The sequence below is a fragment of the Scomber scombrus genome, chromosome 22, assembly GCF_963691925.1.
Source record: "Scomber scombrus chromosome 22, fScoSco1.1, whole genome shotgun sequence".
In the NCBI taxonomy this organism is placed as follows: domain Eukaryota; kingdom Metazoa; phylum Chordata; class Actinopteri; order Scombriformes; family Scombridae; genus Scomber; species Scomber scombrus.
The window spans coordinates 6,531,234-6,554,787 of record NC_084991.1 but is presented as its reverse complement, the minus strand read 5'-3'; the positions used below and the strand labels follow the sequence as shown (position 1 = coordinate 6,554,787).

Sequence of the window (23,554 nt, the reverse complement as noted above, 5' to 3'; positions counted from 1 at the left end):
ATATTAAAGTCTTCTGTTCATATAGATTCATTTAAATTTACTGTAGCCAGACTAAAAATGGGTGATTTCTGCAGTGGAAACAGGAACTAAAGGCCAATTCATGTCAAAACAACTTTTTTGGCTGAAATCAGATTCAAATTCAGAAATGCAGCAGCTAGCAGCTATAGACCACTTCAATCATCACCTACCATCCTCTAGCTTAACCCCCCCCCCCCCCCCCCCCCCCCCCAATCATCTGTTTGGGGTCCTGGAGCCCTCCAACAACCCAAAATAACTTTTCTAATAATTTTGATTCTTCAGGACTTTAATTAACTCTTATTTTATGGCAATTTTCTACAAAACATGACCTTACATCTATTCCAGCAATGTCTTGCTTGTGTGTGGACTCCTGCTGTAAATCAGGATCAATATCTACAGCCTAGTTGACCCCAAACATATATCACTACTATGTAGGAAAGTATGCTGTACATTTTGCTGAGGCTTTTTTCTAAGATCAAGTCCTTTCTGTCTTTTAATAATATGCTACTTTATCTCATCCCGGCTTGACCATTGTAATGCCCTTCATGTTGGTGTTAGCCAGGCCTCCCTTTCACGCTTACAGCTGGTCTAAAATGCTGCACCTAAGGTTTTAACAGGGCCGTGCAAGCGTGAGCCCATTTCCCCTGTAGTGGCCTCCCTTCACTGGCTCCCTGTACGTTTTGAGATTGATTTTACTCGTCGTTGCCTATAAATCACTAAATGGGCCCCAATGAATCTCGCCAATCTTTTACAAACACTTACCATCAAGGACACTCAGGTCGACTGACCAGTTGCTTCTAGTTGTGCCAAGATCAAGGTTCAAGCACAGGGGAGATTGTGCCTTTTCAGTTGTAGTCCCCAAACTCTGGAACGAGTTGCCTCTACATGTTAGACAAACTGGTTTTGTCCTTTTTAAAATGAACTGTGCACGAATCTGATATCAGGTTTTTTTCTGGTTGTAGTCCATGAGAGGTTTGTGCAAAGAGGAGGACTATGCATTTCTGGGAACATCAGAAAAGACGACAAGGGAAGAGACAGAAGGAGCTGAAGCTTTGCAGGATGAACAGGGAGATATAAAGGAGGAGAGGGTAAGAGATGAGGAGGAGCCAGTCGCTAAATACCCCATAAAACTGACACTCCAATAACTGAAGAATTACAATTGATGTGAATAAATCCCTGTGTATGCATGTGTGTTTCAGGTCCACCGGCGACTACAGAGGGAGCAGCAGGAAAAAGAGAGGCTCCGAGACATAGAGGAGAGCAAACGGGTGAACACACACTCGCTCTCACACACACACACACACGTACTTGGATGATACACACTCTGCAAGTATGTACATCTGTGATGCCAAACCGCCAACCTCTTTCCTTTCTGCCTTTGGCACATCATGAAGGTTCACACTAAATGACAACCGCTCAGTTACTCCTGACAACACACACTCTTGCCAACACATGTCAATTTCTCACTGATTAATGCACACACTGACACAAGCACAGACAAACAGGTTGCACCCAGTAGCCAAGCAGTAGTACCTGAAGATGTAAACACTCGAGAGTTTAGATTTGAGCCCTTAATGCAGTTTGGTGATTCAGAGGACGTTTTTCATCCTTTGAAATAACTGTAATCCTCTTTTGTCATTTTTTTTGTCTTACATCATCTCTGAAAAGGTCCCGAGCCAAGACGTTTGCCTATAATCTCAAAAACCCAAATTATTTATCCTGTTAAACTATTAGCAATTAACAAACATCAGACTCAGTTTCCTTTCCTTTCAGTCTCACATCTGTATGTTTGTGTTTCCCGGTTAATCTTTTCATCATTCACTTTTTGAAGACGCTGTTTTTTGTGAGACCAGGATGTTATAATCAGCCTAATGGAAACAGCGGGCTGAAAAAAAATCAGGCAGGCGAGAATGTGACGCTGGATCGATGGGTGTTAATTTACTGTTGAGGTTCACTTCATCGCTCACGGCAAAATCAGATTCACTTCCATGGAAATGACAGACAGGGAAACAACTCTGGACCTCTGTCAAAGCTGTCGGGCTTATTAGTCGTTTCGAAACCTCACTCACACTTCACGCCGCTAAACATAGACCCGCACACACAGACCCGCACACACACACACAGATGTTGGAATAATAGTGGCTGGAATGCTCACTTTGGAAACGAAAGTAGTGATGTGTTCATACTGTATATTCATTCAAAAACACACAGTTGTCAAAACAGATGGACATCCTCATGAAAGTGGAATGCACGCACACACACACACACACACACACACACACACACACACACACACACACACACACACACACACACACACACACACACACACACACACACACACACACACACACACAAAACAGCTGTGGGTGCTTTGAGCAGCCGCCCTGTTTCTGACAAGAGTGTGTGAGGTCAACAAGGGATATGGGTTGTTGTTGTCAGTGTTTCCGCCACACGCACGTGCGCACATACACACACACACACATACAAAGACAGGAAGCTGATGACCAAATTCACCCTGATAGCGAGGACAGTCATTCTCACCTCAGTATGGAATGTACTTTCCGCTGAACCCTAACTTAACACACACACACACACACACACACACACACACACACACACACACACACACACACACACACACACACACACACACACACACACACACACACCATGATTTATGAGTATGACCTTTGAAACATAGACACACATACCCAAACACACATGTAAAGCAAATGCACACAAGCAGCCTAAACCTGTACACAAACTGTCACCTCTAGGTCAGAACACACACACATACACGCACACGCACACTTTTCTCTATATCCTTGTGAGGACATAATGCAACAGGGTTAGGGGTAACCTTAACCTTAACCCTAACCCCTTACCCAAACCTTAACCATCACAACTAAATGCCCAAACTCAACCCTGACCCTAAACCGAACCTCAACCCAGTTGTAACCTTAACCCTCAAATTGCCCTTTGAAGTTGTGAGGACTGTTCAAAATGTCCTCACAATGCACAATATCCCCACAAGGCTGGTTTTAAACTGAAATTGTTTTTTTCTCAAAGACAGAAAGACATGCACACACACACACACACCCTGGAACTGGAACGCTGAGCCAGAGGAATTCCAGAGACACGTCGAAGAGCTCATAACTTAACAATCAGGTTTGACGGAGCAACAGCTTCACCCAAATTACAACTAATGAGACCAAACTACACACAAAACAAATCAGACCATTACATAACCAGGGTTTCTGTCCAATGGCATTTCCAATTAAGTTCTTTGTTAGAAAAATGCGATGAATTCTTACCCAAAATGTCTAAACTGAACCAACACATTTTGGTTTTGTGTAACTACTTTGGTCAAAAGTCTTACATAAGCAACTTGGCATCAATAACTCCTAATTTACACGACTTTTTTTACATTTTCAATTCATTACTTTCGATCCATTTGGACTAAACTACCCGAAGTAAGTTGTCAACTTTTAATCTTGTACTTCATGCAAAGCCATTAACCTGAAAGTGGAACGTAAAAGAGTGAATACATTTTAATATTCGTGTCATAACGTTAAAATGGTTCATTCCACACAAGGTTACGTGACACACAAAAATATAACGTGTGAATAACAACTTCTGATGGTTGACATTTATATTCCAAAGAAAAAACAATCCATCATTGCTGTGGGTTTTTTTTTTTTTTTTTTTTTTTATAGTTTGCAAATCTGCCAGTCCCCTTATGTGCTCATTACATCTAATGAGTGTAGTGTTAAAGTATTACAGATGCAGTTTAATGCTTGTTCGTCCAATAATACACCAACCACAAATTGCTCAAACTCTTTATCCATACTTGAATTCTTTGAGAGATATTTGTCTTCAGTTTGAGTCTCCAGTAACAAAGTAAATCAAGTAAGTAAATCTATAATCAGGCCACAATGGAAATCAGTTGCATTTGCCAAATATATCAATAAAAAAAGCTTCCTTGCTTTATAGACATTTGTGAAACATTTATCAGCATTAGATCTTGTTTAGAAAATTAGATCAACTGCAGCTGAGCTCATTCACATCTGCAGTTTAAGTAAATACTATAATCTATATTGAAAGATTGCGGTAGGCTAGGCAAATATTCTGCCACATTGTTCTATTCAAGTATATAATAATACCCACAGAGTGAGACAGACACTGGTGGAAGTTTTCACACCACAGACACTGTTTTTCAATCTAAAGACTATGTGATTGCTCCACGCACTGACACCTAACTCCACAACCAAAACCGCTGGCCAGATGGCAAATAGCTGCTATTATGCTGTGACTGAATCAGAGGCAGAAAGTAAGTACTGATGCAATTTGTCAGTGAGTGCCAATTTAAGGCAATGTCTGTATTCTGCTCCTAGTCCTTTTCCACACACACACACACACACACCCTGAAGAAGTGTGTGTGTGTGTGTGTGTGTGAGAGAGTGTGTGTGTGTGTGTGTGTGTGTGTGGGGAATGTAAACGAAGGAAATCAATGTCTGAATGCTGATTTTCAACTCAAGGCCTTTTTGGAAAGAATGTTCTGATTGTTTGGCCCAAAGAGTGTGTGTGTGTGTGTGTGTGTGTGTGTGTGTGTGTGTGTGTGTGTGTGTGTGTGTGTGTGTGTGTGTGTGTGTGTGTGTGTGTGTGTCAGCATGTAATTGGGGAGGTAACGGTTTAACTGCTTTCACCTTCACTACATATGTGTCAGCAAGCCTTCCTCTTTAAACTGACATTAAACTAAATGCCTCCCTTGCTCACATCAACTTCCTCCGCATATTACGGCTCCCCCGAGACACACACACACACACACACACACACACACACATGTGCACACACACACACACACAGCATGACAGAAATGTTAATTGATGACAGACGCTGTTCGTTGAGAGCAACTGGCCTCGGCCATCTCACATCTACCTCTTACACACACACGCTTAAAACGTTTCCGATTTCTTTTTTTTCTCTTGACTCTCTCACACACACACAAACACACACACACACACACACGAAAATTATACATTGAAACAGACACAAACAAACAGCAGGGAACTGGATCCAAGAGTGTAAGACTGAGTCCAATTTGAGGTCAGGGATAGACAGCCAGCAGGACTGGTACTTCTCATCACACATACACACACACCTCTATACAAACATTGACCCGCCTACTTGAGGCTGAGGGGTGCAGCTCCAGCAGTATGTATGCACTGTTATATCATTGTACCAGGGGAAATTTGTAACCTCCGTAATGACCCTATAGAGCTTTAAGATATTACACTAAAGGATTGTGGGTGTTTTCTTTGTCAACTGATTTTTGTTTTCCCTGCCCAAATTTGGTCTGCAGCTGCAAAATTAAGTTTTTGTTATATAGGTTGAGCTATATGAGACGTGGCACTTTAAAATCCAGTATTTCATCGTTAAGACTCTTTAATAGTAAAATACTCATTTTTAATCTTTTTCTTGTGTTGATGTAGTTGATGCTGACTGGCAGAAGTGAACATTTCTTTCTACATAAAAAACTGAGCTGCCTATTCTAATTAATGATGTGTTAGACAGTATACTGGCTCAACAGTGTAGACATGAGTAGATACAAACCAGCCACATTACCTCAGTAGTAGAAGAAATATTCAGTCTCTTGACTGACTGTAAGTAAAAGAGGAAACACAACACTATAAAAGCATTACATCACAAGTAGAATTCCTGTTTTAAGGTGTTGACTTAAGTAAAACCATCAGGAAAATGGACTTCAAGTACCAAAACTGAAATCACTCTTTATAGAGACTCAGTTTTTTAATTATATTTTCATTGTATCACTGATGCATTAAAGTTGTAGCAGGTGGAAGAGAGGCTTTATGTAGGGTTGAGTAGTTTTATTTATAACATATGATCGTAATAGTTACTAATTACTAAATCACTGTCAAATAAATGTCACTTCTCACTGTTGAGAATCATCATCAGCCTCATATATATTTGAACTTATTATTAACCTGTAAAGCATGTCGAACATGTTAGAATGGCTTAATCACACATCTAAAAGACATAGACACAGTAGCTAACTGTCTATCTGCAGAACTAAAACCAACTGTCTGCTACGGGAGAAAATAGTGTTGATGAGATTAGATCAAAACATTTAAATTGTGGGCCATAAAACCAAAACAATAAGTTGAATGATGCTACAATGTTCCATATATATGAGGTAGACTGCAGACTTGCAATATTACGGCAGTACGGCAGCTTTAAGGCCACATTTTGATATCCAGTTTTCCCTTGAACCTGCATGTGTTGCAGGAGAAAGAGCAGCAGTGGAGGACTCATGTAGCCGAGGTGTCCTCCAGCCAGGAGAAGACGCTGCAAGACAGACTGGCAAGACTCAGGAAATTCAGGGTGAGGATATCACTCACACACATACACACGTAGACATCATAACGTGAAACGTGGCTGCTAACCAACTGTTGATGTGAAATACACAGCTGACAAATCTTGGCTGGTTGGCTGTTGACAGGTCTGACGTGTCAAAGCTTATTTTAACAGTCTGATACTCAGCACCACAGTGTGATGGCTTCACAGCTTCTAGTGTTTCAAACCCTTTTTTAAGCTCCATGACAAGCTATTTATCTGACACTGAGGGGTTCCTGGATGGATGTCATCATCAAGTTACAAAGCGGCCATAGTTCAAGGTCACTGAACAGATGCTGGTTAAAGAGTCTTGTCAGTAGCTGTTCAAACGAATGGACGCTTTGAAGTTCAACCTCTGGCGTCGGTAAAGTGAATACGTAGTTATAAGCTGTCATCACCGAGCTGGTGCCAAGCAATCATTGCTTTGTGTTTTGTTAGGCACTCCTCATAGGGAGGACCTGTCAACAGAATACAGTAAAACTGATTTAGGAGTATATAATACGCTTCAAATCAAATTTTTCCTTTCTTCCCTGCAGGAGTTCCAGAGGAAGGTGCTGGTGGAGGAGTCTGGAATAGAGGGTGAGGCCGTAAGCACAGTCAACCAGCTTTTAACCAGGATGTAGATGCAACAGGAAGCATGGACTGTTGCTTTAGTGGCCAGAACCAACACATACTGAAGCGAATGTAATGTTGGTGAAAGTATGAAGAGAGGGTTCATCATACTGCTTGTAATCTTTCAAAGTTGGCAATAATATACGGGCTTGTTTTCTCTCATTTTGTCTCAACCAAATGTTTTAGAATCGTAATATAAAGCAGGAGACTGCAATGAGACACTGACTCCTGATAAATGTGCTTTGTTTTGCACTTCAACAGCAATAAATCATCTTTGTGTCAACTGAGACATTGTTTAGATGACTGTGAATGAATGAGCAACCTCCACGACAGATGTGGTGGCGGCTACTTGTGGTGAAAACTAATTTCATATTGTGCAGTAGGAAAAAAAAAAAAAGACGCTTCATTTTTCAAACTTAAACCAGACTTAAAACAAATACAATTCTTTACACATTGTCACATGTTGCCACACATCTGCAGCAGCAGCACTCCTCCAGGACGCATGGGTAAGGGGGCACCACCAGGGATATTGGGCCCCATGAAACGGGATCACATTAGGCCACTTCAACCCTGCAGCAATTGTTGTAACCACAACTCCAGAACCAATCGACCCATTCAAGCCATTTGATGCAAGATTAATACCCTCTATAAGAAATGTGCCATGTTTTACAGTCTACAGTCTCATTGAAAATGATTAAATGGTTCTTCTTTTTTCATGATAATAAAAAAAGAAGAGCTGCCTGCCATCACACCAACTGGCATGTCATTCAACACAATGCTGCTTACCTCCTTCTTCAGTTGGGAGTAGGGCTGGTTCATTAGTGGTAGGATGTCTGGCTCTCTGGTTGACTTTTTTTTTGCCAAAAACAAAAAATAAAAAGAATCATATATTTAATATTGAGAAAAAACTATGTTTTTAATGTAAATTTCACCACTGTGGGACTAATAAAGGAATATCTCATCTAATCATTTTAGGGGCCCTGTCAGTCACAGGCCCTTATCATCATACCTGTTTGTCCCATATGACTCCCCTGCACTTGGGAGACTGTTTGCTTAAGTTTTGTTCTCTTTATGAACCATAAAACACAAGTTCAGCACACTTCAGAAGTAATCATTTTAATTTCACTGATTAAGTCAGCTTTTAATCACACTGCAGCACATATGAAGTAAAATACTAGTATTTGTATAATGTATTCTTTAAAAATGGACACAACCAGTTTATCCTGTTGAGATCATGGTGATGTCTGTTGAGGTAATCTCAGCTTGGGCTGGGAGACTAATTTTTAACATGTGGGGACACTGATGAAAAGATTCTGCTACAGATTTTTACCATTATAAATATCATCTGTCCCTCACTAATGCCCTGTATTCACTGGAATTCCCGTGAAAGAAGGTAATTTACTTATTCTGTTAATCTGGTTTAGAAGGGATATTGGTGGACTCCTAATAAGATGAGCTTCAAAACGGTTCCTGAAAAATGTGTATCCAACTTCAACTGTAGTCTCAATAGTATTGTAAGACTCTGCATTCCTCAGCTTGCTGGATATGATTAACTAGTGTAAAGAAAGCCTTTCTTAATACCTTTAATACTCTCACAGTCAGGCACAGGAAAATGCCAAAACCAAAACCATGAGTTTTATCTAAATGATTCTAATCATAAACCGCAGTGGGCCTAAAGGTCCATTGTGGTTTCATCATGGTATCCAGGTGCACGGCTTAAAAATATCCACAAAATCCCACCATTTTTAGCATTTTTTGTAATATATAGTTTATACATTATATGCATTTAATTTGGTTAATCTGAACATAGTGAAAGGTAGTGTGCAAAAAGTTGGATCCAGTAGATGATTAAGCTGAGCTCAATTCCCTTACCAACCCTAACTGGAAAAAAAGAAAGTTGGAAAAATATCTGACTATAAAATCTCACCATCATCATCTTTGCTTTGTGGATGGAAATCACATATGAGTCTGAAATAAAAATCATCTGTGTTATAAAACCCAAGTTCTGTTCCATTTTCATGCAAAGTCAAATGAGAAAAGGATGAGGACTGCACGCCATGGCCCATAAAACATCACTTAAACAACTTTTTCTAAAAAGTACTTTTGCTCTACATATTTAATTCCCACAGAACAAATGATGAGTAATGGTGTATGAGTTCAGGTTCTTAAGATTTATCTCATGTAAATAAATCTAGTGAATGTGTGTGGGAGAGCTTTGATGCATTTGGTAGTACATTCCAGTAAACGTTCGTGTGAATGTCTGTGTTTTTTTGTTAGCGGCTGTGTATTTGCACTTGGATTCATGTAACTGCATAATGTGTATTCATGTGGCAGGAAAGCCTGTCTGTCTAAAGAAGATTTAAGAGGCTGTGACATTTCTGCTCAGTGTGGCCTTCTATGGTGAATGTGGGGGCAGAAGAAGAACAACCAGCAGTTAATAGACAGTGACATTAATAAATATGAAGCCTGAAGCTCTTTGGTCAGTCTGGTGGATATGAAAAAAAAACTAGACTCACATGCCCAGAGATGGTCCGGCAATGTCTTCGGACAAGCATTTATCATTGTTGGTAAAGAATTGCATGCAGTCAGAGATTTATGATCTGTAATTTCTCTGCTCTCAGTAATAAATCTTCACCATTATTCTTGCAATTCAAAACAATTTACTATTTGACCCTATGTCCTATGAAATTCATTTAGACCAAACACTGGCAAATGTGTTTTGGAGAAAATGTCATTGCTGCCTGTCTTGTGTCTAAGATGCTCAATACTAAAGCCAGTACTGCATGTCAGGTTGTGCGTTGAAAGCACTCATCATGGGGTTAAGTTTAAGCTCCTAAAATGCATGGAGCGATGGGACAATCGTTTATTCACTTTCATCAGATAGAAGATATCACTCTCATCTCTATTGCTATAGAAAATAAGAAGCCACAGCCAGAAAGCGGTTAGCTTATCTTGGCTTAGTGTAAACACTGGAAATGGGGGGAAACCAGTAGCCTGTCTCTGTCCAGGGATAACGTAACCCAGCTACCATCATCTAAAGCAGTAGTCACCAACCCTGCTCCTGGAGAACTACTGCCCTGCATGTTTTAGGTATCTCCCCACCAGTGGCAGCGTGTTGGGTGGTTGGTGGTCCTAGGGTTAATGTCAAACAAACCGTAGAACCACTTCATACCGCAGCAAAAAAATTTAAATAAGAAAGGAAAACCAATCTAAAAATAACACAACACACTATAATGTTCCCTGGTTTGTCCCAGTATGGTATCTCTGACCCACAGAGAGAGGACTAAAAAATGATAATTAGACATGATAAAATGTCCATTTCACTCACGTCACCTTAGCACGTTACCAGCGGTTAAAGCAGTGTTATCAATAAGGTAATATGCTTAAAAAGAGACACCACCATATATATGTTAGTTATTTTGTCTTCAGTCCTGATTTCACTGTAATCTGTTAGTTGTTGCAATACCTAAACATGACAATAGATGGCGCATTAAGCACTATACACTCCTGTGATAAAGTATGAAGCATAACTTATTTAACTTCTTATTTTAATAATGAAATGTACCCCAAATAAACTCCAACAGTCAAACTTACTTCCATCATTTCTTATCCGTCATTATCTTATCATTTATGCATTTTAATATTTTACACTTTATTCATAGTTATGTATTTTATAAAGTCTTTTTAACCCTTTACAATATTAATAACAGGAATGCAGCTACCAGCTGATCTTTAGTATGTTCTGTTGGAGCTGCTGGATGCACCCACTGACTGAATCTATGTTCCTCTTGTGGAGCTTGGCATAGCGGAGGGCCACATGTGGCCAGATGTGGTGAAACAGCTGCAGAAAGAGCTCAGCAATGCTAAGTCTGCTAAAACAACTTAGCTCCACGCTATTGTCCTGATGGCTGCAGCTTTAGTGTTTGTATTTTTCAGAGAGATGTTTTAGGTCTCGTTCCCCCGTCATTGTCCACAACGTTTCAGTGCCGACACTTTAAATGAGCAAACAGATAAAGCAATGAAAAGAATAACTCACAGTGCATCCAGCTAGCCAGCTCCAGGTCTCAGCTCATCATTTATCACCTGCTGCTGCTGAAGCTGGTCCGGTCCGAAGCTGGTGCTTTATCCTCTTTTTCTCTTCTAGTTAAAGTCTTGTGAAATTATGTTTTTGTAGAGAAATTACCAAATAATTTTCTTTAATTTCCGCGGCTCCACTTTAACGTCATTTCCTGAAACTACCGTCAGCAGTTTTTAGCATAGACTGTATATAAAATGGACGTAACATCCGTGACGTCACCCATTGGTTTGTGGACTGCTGCTTGGAAGCGAATAGTTTCAGATCCGGGCAGCGCCATCTTGAAAATTTCCGGTGCATGCCGGGTAAAAAAAAAAACGGATTATACTTATATGGGCATCAGGAGGAGCAAGAGGCGCCCTCCTGAACCTGTGAACCAACCAACCTGTCAATCACGACGTAGCCACGCCCTAATGTATACCCTGCTTTATCGTCAAATATAAAATCAGGGAGGCCAACATTTCACAAATTAACATCATACTGCATTGAAGAAGGCTTTAAACTAGCGATTGAGACCATAAACACATTTTGAAAACGTGTACTGAGGTTAGATTATCAAGTGAGAAGTTGGTGAATTCTCCATTGACTTGTATAGAGACGGAAGTCCTTTTGACACCAAAACGGTCGCCCCCTGGTGGCCTTGTGATAGAATGCAGTTTTAAATGACTTCCGCGTTCGCATCATTTCAGAGGACCAGAACTCCCCGCCTGGTTTATAGTGACAGCAGCTGACGGGAGGGCGTGAATAACAGCCAGAATTGTCCACTCACATTAGATTAAAAAACATAAAACAACAACAATTCGCTGCCAATAAAAGTGGGCTTGTCCGGTGCGCACTGAGCTGCGCCCTGTAGAAAAACTGAAGGAGGCCAATGAGAGAGCAGCTTCAGGTCATGTGCTTGTCAAAAGTTTGACAAGTTTGCCCCGCACACAGGAAGTACATATAGAAATTAACAAAATATCATTTGGAATCGATTTATAATTAATGCTGACAGGTGCTGAGAGACTAACAGGCGCATTTTACAAGCAAATACTTTTTATTTCATAATTATTTAGTATTATCTAATTAATTTATATTTGATATGTTTATTCAGATTATTTTCAATAAGGATTTGGTATATCCCAAAACCAAGCTAAATGAGGAATGAATACTAGATTTCATTTAATCAGTAGCCAGAAGCTTACTCCAAATGAATGCTAATGATGCTCCATGTCCGCTAGATGGGTTTGCTAACATGTTAGCTGTAACTACTTGAAAAGTGGATATAGCTTTATGACTGTCAGCCTGTTTGGAGTTTCTCTGCCCTACAGTGGCCTGAATTGAGTAATGCAACTTTAAAAGCTTTCTAGACATATACAATTCCATAATCGTGCCTTGGAGATCAGAAAAAGATTTGTGGAGAAAACAAGACATTGACAGTTAACATTTAATAAGTTAAATATGAAGATATTAACATCAGCAGCAACAACATGAATACTAAATAAACTTTTGTTCATGCTTAAAAAAACAATGTATAGGAGGATTATGATTCATAGAAAATGTGCAAATTAGTATTGCAACATTCCAGCTTGTTTCATAAGGAGAATGAATAAAAAAAGTAAGCAGGGATGAAGTGAGTCTGGAAAGACTTGCAATAACACATGTACACACCCTACGCCTAGACTTCAAAGTTAATGTATTTACACAGATGGACAGAGAATATAGGGTGTGTTCTGGCTCTGTATGTGTAAATGTGCTTATGTGTGGGTGTTAAAGTTCCTGCACAGCCTTGTGAGTATACTTGTGTGAGTGTGTGCACATGATTAAGTTATTTTAGTTGTGTGGGCAGGTGTGTGCAGACATACGAGTGTGCATGAAACTGTAGGTTCATGCAGTGTGTGTGCCTGTGTGTATGTACATACGAGGTGTGTCCTGCAGCATTTTTCTGAGTGACACGTAAAAAAGTATTGAAATCAGAGTTCTATAGAAGTCTTTCATCCATTCATTAAAGGGGGAAAAAAGACAAAAGCTGTTGACAGAGACAGAGAGACAGAGAGGGAGGAAGGTGAGATGAGGAGGAACAGGAGTTGCCGGTGTGTCAGATTGAGAAAAACAGGAAGAAAAAGGAGTATATAAATTACAATGCAAAGTATAGCATTGCCTGAGGACACAGACATACAGAAACATGAACTCTCTTTCCTGGCTTGTCATCCTCCCTCCCTCCTTCCCCCCCTCCCTCTATCTCTCCTCATTGCCTTTCATTTTCTGTGTTTACATCCATGAGAGCCTCATTCTGTGCACCACATGCACCACAAAGTCTCTGCTAATTATCCTCATACTTACTATTTTGCTTTTTTCCCCTCCATTTATATTTACAAAAATAAATATGTAATTCTCTGTGCGTATTTCATTTAAAAAGAGCACGTCATGTTGTTTTAATATGTTTTAAACCATTCTTACAGCTTGTCCACAGCAACCATGCAGAATGTCAGCAGCCCAACAGAAGCAGCTGGAATCGTCCACAGGTGTGTACAGTAGATGCATTCAGTGACAGTACTGCTGTATATGCAGTGGCATTTGGACAGTGCTCCCAACCCAACACACTATGTAGCACACATGTTATACAAGTGTATAACTCAGTTGCTTGATACTAACTTGTAGATAGCTAAAGGTTAATGTAGCTTTATAGACTGCTTTGTATTGAGCGAACAGTGAATGATGACAGACAAAGAACCACTAGAGAAAAACTTCTGCAAAGGTGGTTTTAAAGTAACCAAGATTTCTACTATTTAACTGTGGCATTTTTACAAATATATTATTGTGGTGTGTGTATTTGAACCATTGGAAGGTGCACAATGTCTGTACACCTTCCTGGAAAAGTAAGTAGAAGAAGAAAAGTTATTGGAGACTTGAAACAAATCAGGGCAGGCCAGGAATTAGCCACAGGCAGGAAGACACGACACACACACACACACACACACACACACACACACACACACACACACACACACACACACACACACACACACACACACACACACACAGAGACAGACAAACAGACAGACAGACACACACACACACACACACACACACACACACACACACACACACACACACACACACACACAATGCCATGTGAAACACTTCTATCTATATCTGCTTTAGCTGCTACAGAAAGAGAGGAGCTTGAGAAAATTATGAGTGATAGATGTACTGTATAGCTACTGTAGATTTATCAGAAAAAAAACATTGTTTTACACAGGTCTGCATTCAGCCTACATCATACCAACCATCATTCATAATAAAGCAGAATATATCATGTATACCACAGTTATTTAAGAATTTAACAGCACCTTCATTTCATTAAAAGGGGAAAAATGAATGTAATTGAATTTAGAGGCCAACACAGTCACACTAACTCAATTTGTGAAATACAAAACAGCCCAAAACTTGTATGTCTAATGCTGAATTGGTGGCTAGTTGCTGTTCTGAGCTGAAAACTCATCCGTGTGTCCTCTTACTGGCTACCTGAGTTTTACATATACATTTCATACTTTTTCTGTTCTCTTCTTTAAGCTTGCCAACTCTACCCATTCCTAGGTTCCTGGATTTACAATGGGTTTATAGTTATGGCAAGCCTATCCTTATCTCATGCTTTCACTTTTTATCTTTATATTACCCAGAGGAAAATACTCTAAGTTTGTGTGCTCTCAACAGGCTGTGATCTGATCAGCTATGAGCATATGTTCCGACTGTGTGTCATGCCAAAGTTAAGCCTGTAGAAACCCAAATATTTATGTGCCTCTGGCCCCAGAGAGCAGAGTTTGTTAAATGACCAGACCATAGGCTTTAATATACTGTACATTGACTGTCAAGCCTCGGGCTAAATAATCCTCTTTGGAAGCGCACACAGATATATGCACACACTTAACAGATCAGACAAACAGATCAGATTGATGAATATGAAAAGGTTCAAATCTGATGCACATTTGGATTTGAGGGTCTCAGCTGAAGATTTCTGGGGTTATTACATCATCACATAGAACAGCAGCTTTTTATAGGGGAGTGGTTAACTGTGATATTGGTTTTCAGCTCTGTGATTGAGGCCAACACATTTAAAAAGCTAGCTTGACATTAGGGAAAATACCCATATTGGTTTTCTTGCTGAGCGTTTAATAATGAGATCAATATCACTCTCTAGTCTATAGTCTGTTAACACGAAGTTACAGCTAGCAGACCAGTACCTTAGCTTAGCATTAAGTAAATGCTCAACTGTTGTATTTATATGTTTTTTTTCCCACCCAGAATAAATGAATGATATATGTAGAACGTCTGAAAAAAGAGCTTTTTAAAAAGTGTTGGACAGCATATTTTGTTACCCTTCAACAAAACCTGGTTAACTTTTCCAGTTATCTGTCTTCATGCTAAGCTAAGCTAACCAGCTGGGGAGCGTGTCTATGTTCCCATAGCTCTATGTTCCCACAGCCCTATGTTCCAAAAGCACCTATGTTCCCACAGCTCTATGTTCCCACGTTTCTAAGTAATTATTCAAATTTAGTCCCTATGTTCCCACAGCTCTATGTTCCCACATTTCTAAGAGATTATTAAAATTTAGACCCTTTGTTCCCACAGCCCTCCGTCCCACAGATGTGGGGTGTCCTGGTACCTATGTGAGGCTACGAGTGAAAGTCCCTCATGAGCAATAATTTACAAATTAAGCACTGGGGCGGGCACAACGCCGTCCTGATTGGGCCGTCTTTTTGCTCTCAGGTAGACCAGGCTTTTCTCCTCATTGGGTTGACCAATCCATATGATACAGCACAGCACTTTGAGCATTGGCATAACCAGGGACACATTTAAAACATTTAAATGTTGAAGTTCTATCCAATCTGCTGATGCCTGACTATCATGCTGGAGACTGGGGTTTGTTTCCCACTTGGGCCGAAAAGATTCACGTGTGTCACTGGGTGCCGTAGACCTGGACGAGTGTGGGGAAAATTTTGGGGGGTGAATGTAATGGATGCAATTGTAAAATATAACCCTAACCCTAACCCTGTGGGAACATAGGGCCTAATTTTGAAGTTTAAAAGTCTAAGTAATGTAGGAACATAGAGCTGTGGGAACATAGGGCTGTGGGAACATAGAGCTGACCCCACCAGCTGCTGCTGCCTCCAGTTTCACACTGAACAGACAGACATGTGAGTGGTATTGTTCTTCATCTAACTTTTGGCAAGAAAGCCATGTTATTTACCAAAATGTTGAACTATTGCCTTAAGTGAAAACAGGATTTGCACTACAAACATAAAAGACTGTAGTGAGATTGGGTAATTGTATTACCATAACAACATAAATTTAAATTTGTCTTCCATTAAGCATTTAGCTCAATAAATGCCAGGCCTCTGAATCCCGTTAAGGATGGTGATTTGCATGAATGTGCACATCAGCACCACCCACTGCTGAACAGCTGGTGGTGATCATGATCTTAATGCGACCCATTCTGTAAGCAGCTTGTGATTGGACACAGTTGTGTATTTTGGATTTTTGATGTGTCAATGTAAGATAAAACTATAAAATAGCCTAAATACATACATATGCTGCTGCTGCTACTTTAACTTGTGGGCAGACAATGAAGGATGGAAATGAGACCTGAAGCTTTAAACATCCTGGATTTTAGACCCTTGAATACAGTTAGGTTAGAAGATGTTTTCCAGCAGTATGAGCCAATCAGGAATCAGGAAAGACAATTTAGCAATAGAAGACAAGTTTCACATGCAAGGAGTTGCCAGACTCACGCATACTGTACATTGCAGTCTAAAACCTCTCTCTGCGTGTGCCAACCAAAGCTCATATTTCTGTGATGAGGTTAAGCTAGGTGATGATGTGGTTCTGTGCCAATTTGGCTTCATTCAACTAAAAGGAAAATTCCCTGATGTTCCACTTTAACACACACACACACACACACACACACACACACACACACACACACACACACACACACACACACACACACACACACACACACACACACACACAGGCAAGCATAGAAGTACATGCGCAAAAGTAGTTGTGCACATGTGACGTGCAGATGACACTATAAAAGCTGCCAATTCATGCTGGTATGATCATTAGATGCCAGTTTCCCTGCAAGTTAAGCTCTCGTTATTTAAATTTTACAATCCTGAACCCAATCTTTCACTTTGTTTTTTGCTTAAAAAATCTCAGATGTATTGGACCCGTCTTTCTCTTTTATCACAACATATCAAACTGTGCATATGATATTACCCATTGCATTGGACTATCTGTAGTTAGTACTGAAAATGATTCAAATCCATACAAACATCAACTGTTCAAACATAATAACATACATAATTCACTAAATTGTTGGTTATATGCAAAATAACCCTAATCCTACATGAAGATGGCACCCTTCAAGTGTTATGTCACTCCTTTTATGGGGGTGACACAGAAAACATGACTAAATATTGTTACTGCTCCATTATGAACTGAAACAGATGGTTGGGTGGAATAAATAAAATAAAATAAAAATCCTGCCAAATAATAATACCAAGAATATTTGCAAATACCAGTGACAGCTAGTAAACAGTTTGATCATAGAGGATACGTCCTAGTTCCCTTATTTGATTGTCTCTCGCTCCTGGTTTGACCTAGAAGTTGTCTGGTCAGCCATTTTGAAGGCTGTCCCAAAGGCCTTTTTCCCCCTAGATATGGCAAAGTCATGACCCACCTACCCACCCTACTATGGCTCTGATTGGATTGGTTGGTTACATTTATGCATGATAAGTGAGATTGTTTTTTCACCCTAACCCTTACCAAACAGAATAAGCTAGTCAGAGGCAGAGTAGGGTGGGTCATGACCTCATCATCCTAAGAAAATACATTTACTTACATTTATGTTTTACATCATTTACCAACATTTTCATTCGTTCACATGTGATGCTGATCATTCCTGAGCACTGGGTCTAATATTAGTCACATAATTTAAATTTTTACTGAAACATTTAGCCTAATAAATCATTTCCAGTGTTCACAAGACAGTATGACTGTATTCTAATAAATTCACAATCAGAAAATCAATAAAAAGATGCAAAAAATTCATAACCAATATAATTCTGCCAGTAGAAATGGTTTATGTGCCTCTGAGCAGAACACAGTACACTGTCGGAATGCAAGTTTTTATTCATGTGCAGGTGTTTGTTAAACAGGTAACAGACTGCAGAGAGAAAACAGTAGCTCTGGCAGTGAAAACAGTGCATCTCTTTTTAATATTAGCACAATTGTGCAGACATAAATTCTACCTGGAGTCTCTACAGCTGTTAAAGCTGTAGAGACTCCAGATAGAATTTATGCAGCAGATCCAGCTGTGATCAGCTGCCACTGTCATCAGAAATGGAAATTGCTTCATGTGATACTTTGGAGAAAAGGAGATATTTCCTAATTTTCTCTCACCTCGCATCTTTTCCTTGTGTCTCTCCATGCATCTTTAGAGGGATGAACTAAGATGTAAGCTAAAGACACTAGTGAGGGAAACATAGATGCAATTAAGGGAAATGAGATGTACCCTATTCATTGGATTCATTGGAGTAAACTCAACTTAAACTGCAAACACACTTGTAGTCCAATCCTAAGATTGTGAAAAGACATGGTACCACATGTGTAGAAATCACTATAGCCATTTATTGACATAGACCAACACACTGCATTGAGATATTAATTAATAAAAACCAGCTCAAAATTGTTTTGTGATCGAGTGGTCAGAGGTTTATTCAGGAGATGAGCGATTTAAAGTCGCATTAAGTAATTTGTTACCACTAGGGGGCAGAAAGCATCCTAAACACAAACAAAAAGAAATAAAACCTAATACATTTTATGGAATATCAAGTTGTTTTGATGTATATTTTAAGCAAATTGTGCAACATGAGAATCCCATTGGAGTTGAGTTTCACAAGTATTGACTTTCTTTGTTCTTTCATATCTGTTTTATTAATGTTTCTGTGAGGTTTCTGAGACTTAATTGAATTCCGGTTGTATTCCCAAGTTTACAGATTACCAGATCGCAATTCACGAGGTTTGTAATTTTAAACAGTGACTGGAAGGTTCTCTGGCCTTTGTATTTTCTCTTTATTCTGAGTTGGGGAAAAACAACATTTTGGCAGGATTCATCTCTTGACCAGCTGCCATGTTTGTGCACCTGATCCACTGGTTACCAAAAAAACTTTGAGCCAAGACCAACCGAGCCCAGAAACAGGTTTTCCTTTACCCTCACATCATTTTTTTGACAAAATATATTGTGGGGGGGGGGGGGGGGGGGGGGGTCTACAAGCAGAGAAGCCTACAAGAGGAAGCAGATACCTGAGATAATGAAAAACATGATGTTACAGTTTCTTTAAAAAAACAAATAAATAAATGTCCGTGCATGTAGGATTCTCTGAATATATTGTTCACATTCTAGCAAGCACAGTAACCTGCTTCATTAGGATTGCCTGGTCAGGGTGAGGATTACAGCGAAAGGCCAAAAAGAAACCAACAGGCCAATGAGAAAAAAAGCAAACAGATCACACAATTAGTACAAATTATTTCATTAATCCATCTAACAATCATATATATAGGCATGTCTACACCAGCTTAAGAAAAGTAAAGATGAACATCTATCTTCTTGAATAACATAGAACAGTATAACAAATATACCACAATCGCAATTTCCTTGTGAATACATTGAACATTTGTTTGTCACAGAGATTTAACTGAGCAGACAGATGTTGTGTTGTATCGGAAATACAAGTGAAGTTACAAGGCCTCTGAAACAGCAGTGAAGGTGTGCAGCATGTCAGCATGTTAAGTTCATTATGAGAATTGGATATGGTACCCTACGATGGCATCCACACATTCCAATCAAAGTTGCTCGCCAAGTGCAAACCAACAGAAAACAGCCAACCAACAGTTTTTTGGACTGTTGGGGGTGTTTTTTGTTGCAGTACTACACCACAGTTGACCAACAAGACACATCAACAGCAGGACTGATGCTTCCACACCATGTCCTGCTCTCTTGACACAACCATGGTTAAAGTCAAACTGAAATTTAAATTGAACTTGAAACATTCTTGGTGTTTGTTTTGACATCAATACAAATGTAGAAATGTTAAGATCCCCTCCAGACATGTATTAAGACATATGAATACTCGCTTGGAACTATAATGTGTGTCTGATATGGTTTGTCCACTAAAAGAGTGTAATTACCACTTAAAATCCTTAAAATTACTCTATCTACACTGTTTACAATCGTAGATGTCTACTACTTCACTGTAAAGTCCATTCTCAGTGTATGTACACTGGCAGCTTCAGGTTTCCACACCACACTTGTGAAATTCAAATATTACTGGACCAGGATTGGCTTCTAAACTAGTTGTGATGCCAGAAAATCATGCTCGTAAGCCCACCCCTAAAATCAGATTTTCAATGAGCACAGAGAAACATCTTCAGACGATATATGTGAAAACAGCCTTCCAGTGTCAAAATCTGAAAGTCAAACATCCAACTCTATAATTTATGAGTGAAGGGGGACTTTAAAGATTTATTTACTCTGTGGTGACAGTCCCTCATACATTGGTGTTCTCATGAATTGTTGGTTCTGGCTGTGAAAACCGACCGTTACAACAAACAAGGTGACATTTTTATCCATGGAGGTTTTATATATGTACAACTTTCCCAGGGCCTAGAGAAACCATATTTTACTACTAAGAATGTGATGTTACCCCAATGTAAAATCTATTGAACAAACACTAGTGAGCAGTGTGTACAGTGGACGGTACAATTTGGAAGCCAACCTGGAAGCTATTACATTTTTTTGGCTTATAAACTGGGAAAGCCATTTTCATTCAAATGAACAGACACCATCTTTGAGTCAAGTATACAGTTTGTATATTACATCCATGTTAAGTGAAAAAACTAAAGTAAAACAAAACCAACAAAATAAACCAATAGCTGCAGTATCATTGCAGTTGATATTTCCTTACACAAAAAGTATAAGGGAATATAAGAGGATAAGATTATTTAAATTTCAGTTTGACTTTAACATGCAATAGCTAACTTACTTAGTATGCTGATAAGTTGTGTTAATTATACAGCAGTAGTCTGTAGACCAGATAGTATGGTTAGCTAGCTAACAAGCTGAAATGATCTAAAACAGTGATGAGTCTCAATTCCTAGTCAGAAACAGGCGATTCCCAGAAAATGTCTTCACAGTCTGTTTCTTAGGAAGTGAAGACCTCCAATATGGTGGCCAAAGGTTGGGTGACACCACTGAGTCCTTTTATATGAAATGCAGCTCTTCTAATTGGGCAAAAGGAGCCCCAAATCTATTACTTACCTGCAGAAATGCATACAGTCTGGTATTTCATAATGAAGCAATGCTAATGAAGCATATGTCACTACAACAAAGACAGTGAGATGATTTATAGCTTACTCAGATTTCACAGTTTGCAAAAGTGTTGGCTTTCTCTTTGCATTCACATATTATTACGTCTAGTTATTAAGTCATTCTGTACTCACTTAACAGTGCCGTAAAAGTCAATATGGCTAACAGGAAAGACGTTTGCTTCACAGATCATCAATTCTAAAGCTGTAGCTCGGACTGGAATCTATGAGTGGCGTACAACAGCGTAGCACATTGGCATGTTTTCCATCCATTGAATACATAGGGCAGGATGTAGGGAAACAATTACTAGCAGCAGAGTAGTGACTGACAATATAATTATAGAGGCTGAGGCATTTTAAAGTTTGAGAATTATTCAAAGTGATTTCTGAATTCTACGAGGAACATTAAATGGTGTAAATAATGCAGAGGAAATGATTTGCTCTTCTGGGAGCTTTGTGTGCTTTCAGTAATATGTATTGAGAAGTACATGAAATATGGTATGCAGTAGGCGATATGAGTGGGGGATGCCATCCTCCCTTCTTAGCATAACCAAAATGCATTCCCATTATTAACCTGCCACCCCTCTTCTCCATCCCCTTGTAGCAGAGAGTGCAGGGGCAGAGGGGTTGTTTAGATGTCTGTCTGACTCATTGATCTTTTATCTGACTGAGGTTTGTGCAAGTTAGAGTCTATGGCCCCAACCATGGCTCTGAAATATCAATAGCCTAACTGTGCTGTGTATTGATGAATCTATGGCGCTGTCCATGGTGCTGAAGTATTTGTAATTGCGACTTTTTCTCTCAGTCACACCCTTCTGTCAGTTTCGTCTTGAATCTCTAATATTCTCTAAACTATATTCTATAATTACTCAATTCTATAATATATTGTAGCCTATACATATATATGTTACTTTCATAATCAAAGTGACAAGTAGCAAAGTGTAGTCACAAAAGAGGGAGAGGTTCATACTGACACACTGCTGCCTGTAGTATTTCTATAATATTTCTACATTTCTACGATCATTCAGTAGCATCTGTGCTGCTGAAAATACAGCCCCAGATCAAGCAACCTCTGTAACAACATATTTAAGAGGAGACATGACTACAAATACAGTCTTTACTACAGATGTTTGGTGTAACCTTGGAGAGGAGCAGGTAATGTGACTGAGGAACTTGCACTGACCGCACCGCGCTCAGCTGCTACAGATACATAATTCGAGGTAAAAGTTCATACCATCAATGTCCACATCCAGTATAAAATGGGCCTACAGGAAATATATATTTAGCCTATTAGCAGTTCTATTAAATCAAAATTATTATCACAATTCTAATATCAAGAATTAAGCTAGGGTTATATGATAATCCTGCAGACCTAGCCTAAATGGAATTTTTATAAGGCTATTGAGGAGTTTTTGTATTAATTTGACCTGTGCCCCCTTTCCCTAACCCTCCCATTGGACCAACCCCACTGTTCAAATTTAACTATCACCTACTGATGGTATGTTTTAATTGCTACGAATTTTGTTTTAAGATAAAGACACATGGAGCATTAACACATAAAGCAGGAATATTCTTAAAGTCAACAGCCGTACTAATGAGCCACAATGTCCATCCATCCATCCATATATGCTAATTTAGTGTTCATCGCTGGATGTCCGATGGCATACAGTTCTTATTTTATCTACAGTCTCTTTCAGGTGCTAATAATCAGTTATTTAGCCTATTACAGTAATTATTGCTTATGTACGCTATGAAGCTAATGCTCCTCGCTAAATAATTGTTTTTTTTTACCAAAAAGTAAAAATTATAACACTTTATCAGGTCAACAGTCAGCGCGGTAGGAACAACAGGCACACATGCACTCATTCAACCAGTGCGGACGTTATAGATTCAACCACACTGAGACCAATGAAATCATGTTTTGAAGTCAAGCTGTGATTTTATTCATCACAGTGCGCCTCTGTCACACTCATACGCCGGGACACAAAAGACACAGGCAAAACCACACACGGACTGAATCAA

The 23,554-nt window shown here is 39.4% G+C and overlaps 1 protein-coding gene across 1 annotated transcript in view; it reads right to left on the bottom strand.

The window, feature by feature from the left end:
* optn (optineurin) overlaps positions 1 to 23,554 on the bottom strand; it is a 413,618-nt gene that overhangs the window by 308,928 nt on the left and 81,136 nt on the right. The gene's annotated exons all lie outside the window — the stretch shown is intronic.